The sequence below is a fragment of the Salmo salar genome, chromosome ssa03, assembly GCF_905237065.1.
Source record: "Salmo salar chromosome ssa03, Ssal_v3.1, whole genome shotgun sequence".
NCBI classification, from domain to species: Eukaryota; Metazoa; Chordata; class Actinopteri; order Salmoniformes; family Salmonidae; genus Salmo; species Salmo salar.
Genome location: NC_059444.1, coordinates 44,495,814 through 44,500,403, shown reverse-complemented (window position 1 = coordinate 44,500,403; position 4,590 = coordinate 44,495,814).

Genomic DNA, 4,590 nt, shown 5'->3' with positions numbered 1-4,590 from the left:
TTTTTTCTTTTTTTTTCGTCCACTGTTCTCATCTGCAAAACAGCAAGAAGCCAGAGTGCTTTCTTTATATTCAGTGCAGCTTGACACATGGAGATGGCACACCAAAGCACAGAAGGATCGGCTACTCCTGGAATGAATGCCCAAAGTCGAGTTCGCTGGTGAGGTGTTGGTGATGGGCCTAAGTGCGATACAATATAACTTATTAGTCCATATGCGATGCTGTTTAACAAACTCCAGGCTTTGCTATGGTCAGATGACATGAACAAGGTGTTTTGAATTAAAAACAGGATGCGATGTTCTATAAATAGTGTCAAATTATATAAAAGTAACCATGGCTGTTCTTATTGGGAGACATTGCAAACCGTGCTTTTAGAAGGGAGAGAGTTTTCAGACTGGAATGACTTTTTTGCCAATGATGATCCATGGCTATTCCTGACTACACCCTCATTTGTGCTAGCATTCTATAAGGGGAAATCGCTGACTGTAAGGCACGTTCAGGTGCCGTCAATTTTAAGTTCATTTGAGATTTACATATCACAAGTGCGTAAGTTACAAATGGGCTTCTAAGAACCTGCGTAAGCAAGATTTTTTTTTTTTTTATGCTCAGAATCTTTTATGAATCGAATGTAAGCACTGTCGGAAATGATCTTACGACTAAGTTCAAGTATAAATCTAAGAACATTTTTATAAATGAGGCCCCAGAATGGATCTTCCAGCAAGACAATAACCCCAAGCACTAATCAAAATCTACAAAGAAATGGTTAATTTAACACAATCAACATTTTTGAAAATTGCCGTCTCAGTCTTTTGACATGAACCCCATTGAAAAACTGTTTGAATTGTAGAGAGCAGTCCATAAGAGAAAACGAAGGATATCAAGGATCTGGGAAGAATCTGTATGGAGGAATGGCCCAAGCAACCTCTCACTGTGTTCTCCAACTCAACATTTTATAAAAAGGCCCCATGTTGTTATCCTCGCAAAGGGAGGGTGCTGGAGTATTGAAAATGGTGCCGATATTTGTTTTATTATTACTTCTTAACACCAGTCTCAACATCAACAGTGAAGAGGCGACTCCGGGATGCTGCACTTCTAGGCAGAGTTCCTCTGTCCAGTGTTTGTGTTCTTTTTCCCATCTTAATCTTTTATTTTTATTTGCCAGTCTGAGATATGGCTTTTTCTTTGCAACTCTGTCTAGGCAGAGGCCAGCATCCCGGAGTCGCCTCTTGCTGTTGAGACTGGTGTTTTGCAGGTACTATTCAATGAAGCTGCCAGTTGAGGACTTGAGGTATCTATCTGTTTCTCAAACTAGACACAAATGTACTTGTCCTCTTGCTCAGTTGTGCACCGGGGCCTCCCACTCTTTCTATTCTGGTTAGAGCCAGTTTGCGCTGTTCTGTGAAGGGAGTAGTACACAGCGTTGTACGAGATCTTCAGTTTCTTACAATTTCTCGCATGGAATAGCCTTCATTTCTCAGAACAAGAATAGACTGATGAGTTTTTTAAAATATGACTTTGTTTCTGGCCATTTTGAGCCTGTAATCAAACCCACAAATGCTGATGCTCCAGATACTCAACTAGTCTAAAGAAGGCCAGTTTTATTGCTTCTTTAATCAGACAACAGTTTTCAGCTGTGCTAACATAATTGCAAAAGGGTTTTCTAATGATCAATTAGACTTATAAAATGATAAACTTGGATTAGCTAACACAACGTGCCATTGGAACACAGGAGTGATGGTTCCTGCTAATGTGCCTCTGTACGCCTATGTAGATATTCCATAACAAATCAGCCGTTTCCAGCTACAATAGTCATTTACAACATTAACAATGTCTACACTGTATTTCTGATCAATTTGATGTTATTTTAATGGACAAAAAAATGTGCTTTTCTTTCAAAACAAGGACATTTCTAAGTGACCCCAAACTTTGGAACGGTAGTGTATATATTTTATTTCATTATTTTCCCTTAACCTTACCACCCCTCCCCTAATTGGAGTAAACGAATGGACAACAACACTAAGGCTTCTACTTCCAGTTTATACATACTATATACATTTTACAGACACAATGTATTTTAAATTACATTTTACATTTACAAACAATTATGGTCTTTAATGCAGGACCAACAGACAACTTCCTAACTTTTTCTCCTTCCACTTGCCTCTTCCATTTTTGTGGTAATGCTGGGTATAGCATACATTTCCATATATTTGTGTTAGCTGCATGTGTGACATATATCCGCCAGTCCTATTTATATAATTTACAAAGATTATCCGGTTATTTAAAAAAAAAATTTTAAACGTTTTGTTGTTGATCAATTAGTATATTTGAGTTTAACAATATTTGTTGTTATTGTTCTCTCTTTTCTGGTGGATTACACTGAAATTGTAACCAACGTTCTATGGCTTGTTTTAAAAATAGAGATATTTTGGAGATTTCATTTTCAAATAAATGAAATTGAGAGGTTGTAATATGAATAAAGGCCATTCTTGAACACGAGGTGAGACATTCTTACTAATCTGCTAGAGAATTAGTTTGGATTAAAGTATAACTTTTGTATGACTGAAACCTTTAGTGAGAGGCCTAATGCTTAAATATTTAATCATATTCATTATATAAATAGGCACGTTTAATTTTGTCTGGCTTGCCATTCCAAATAAAATGAAAAATGCTATGCTCATATAATTTAAAACAGGTCGCTAGGTGTAGGGAATGCCATAAGCAAATAGGTAAACTGGGATATGACTAAAGAGTTAATCAGGGTGATTTTTCCATAAATTGACAGGTATTTTCCTTTCCATGGTAGCAAGATCTTTTCTATTTTTTTCTAACTTTCTATTTAAATGCATTGGAGTGAGAATATTTCTTTCTTTCGGGATATACAGTTGAAGTCGGAAGTTTACATACACCTTAGCCAAATACATTTAAAATCAGTTTTTCACAATTCCTGACATTTAATCCTAGTAACAATTCCCTGTTTTAGGTCAGTTAGGATCACCACTTTATTAAGAATTTCTTTCATCACATTCCTAGTGGGTCAGAAGTTTACATACACTCAATTAGTTTTCGGTAGCATTGCATTTAAATTGTTTAACTTGGGTCAAACGTTTCCGGTAGCTTTCCACAATAAGTTGGGTGAATTTTGGCCCATTCCTCCTGACAGAGCTGGTGTAACTGAGTCAGGTTTGTAGGCCTCCTTGCTCGCACACGCTTTTTCAGTTCTGCCCACATATTTTCTATAGGATTGAGGTCAGGGCTTTGTGATGGCCACTCCAATACCTTGATTTTGTTGTCCTTAAGCCATATTGCCACAACTTTGGAAGTATGCTTGGGGTCATTGTCCATTTGGAAGACCCATTTCCTTCCTGACTGATGTCTTATGTTGCTTCAATATATCCACATAATTTTACGTCCTCATGATGACATCTATTTTGTGAAGTGCACCAGTCCCTCCTGCAGCAAAGCACCCCCACAACATGATGCTGCCACCCCCGTGCTTCACGGTTGGGATGGTGTTCTTCGGCTTGCAAGCCTCCCCCTTTTTCCTCCAAACATAACGATGGTCATTATTGCCAAACAGTTCTATTTTTGTTTCATCAGACCAGAGGACATTTCTCCAAAAAGTACGAGCTTTGTCCCCATTTGCAGTTGCAAACCATAGTCTGGCTTTTTTATGGTGGTTATGGAGCAGTGGCTTTTCCTTGCTGAGCGGCCTTTCAGGTTATGTAGAGATATAGGACTCGTTTTACTGTGGATGTAGATACTTTGTACCTGCTTCCTCCAGCATCCTCACAATGTCCTTTGCTGTTGTTCTGGGATTGATTTGCACTTTTTGCACCAAAGTATGTTCATCTCTAGGAGACAGAACACGTCTCCATCCTGAGCGGTATGATGGCTGCGTGGTCCCATGGTGTTTATACTTGCGTACTATTGTTTGTTCAGATGAACGTGGTACCTTCAGGCGTTTGGAAATTGCTCCCAAGGATGAACCAGACTTGTGGAGGCCTACCATGTTTTTCTGAGGTCTTGGCTGATTTCTTTTGATTTTCCCATGATGTCAAGCAAAGAGGCACTGTTTGAAGGTAGGCCTTTAAATACATCCCCAGGTACACCTCCAATTGACTCAAATGATGTCAATTAGCCTATCAGAAGATTCTAAAGCCATAATTTCCTTGAATTTTCCAAACTGTTTAAAGGCACAGTTTAATGACTCCAACCTAAGTGTATGTAAACATCCTACTTCAACTGTATATATCGAGTATGTCCACATCACCGTCAGACCATTTTATTGGTAAACTACATGGTAATGTAAAAGTTTTATTTTTTGTGATCCAATACGTAATATATCATAATTTGGTTTTAATCAAGAGAGGATAGAAAAAGTATCTAGATCCTCTATGGATCCAAATGAAAACATGAATCATCAGTGTACAATGACACCTTTGTTTTTAAGCCCTGGATTTCTAGCCCCTTGACATTATTGTTGGATCTGATTTTAATAGCTAATATTTCAAAGGCCATAATAAATAGATATATAGTGGACAACTTTGTTTTACTCCTCTTGACAGTTTAATACTTGCTGAGAAGTAGCC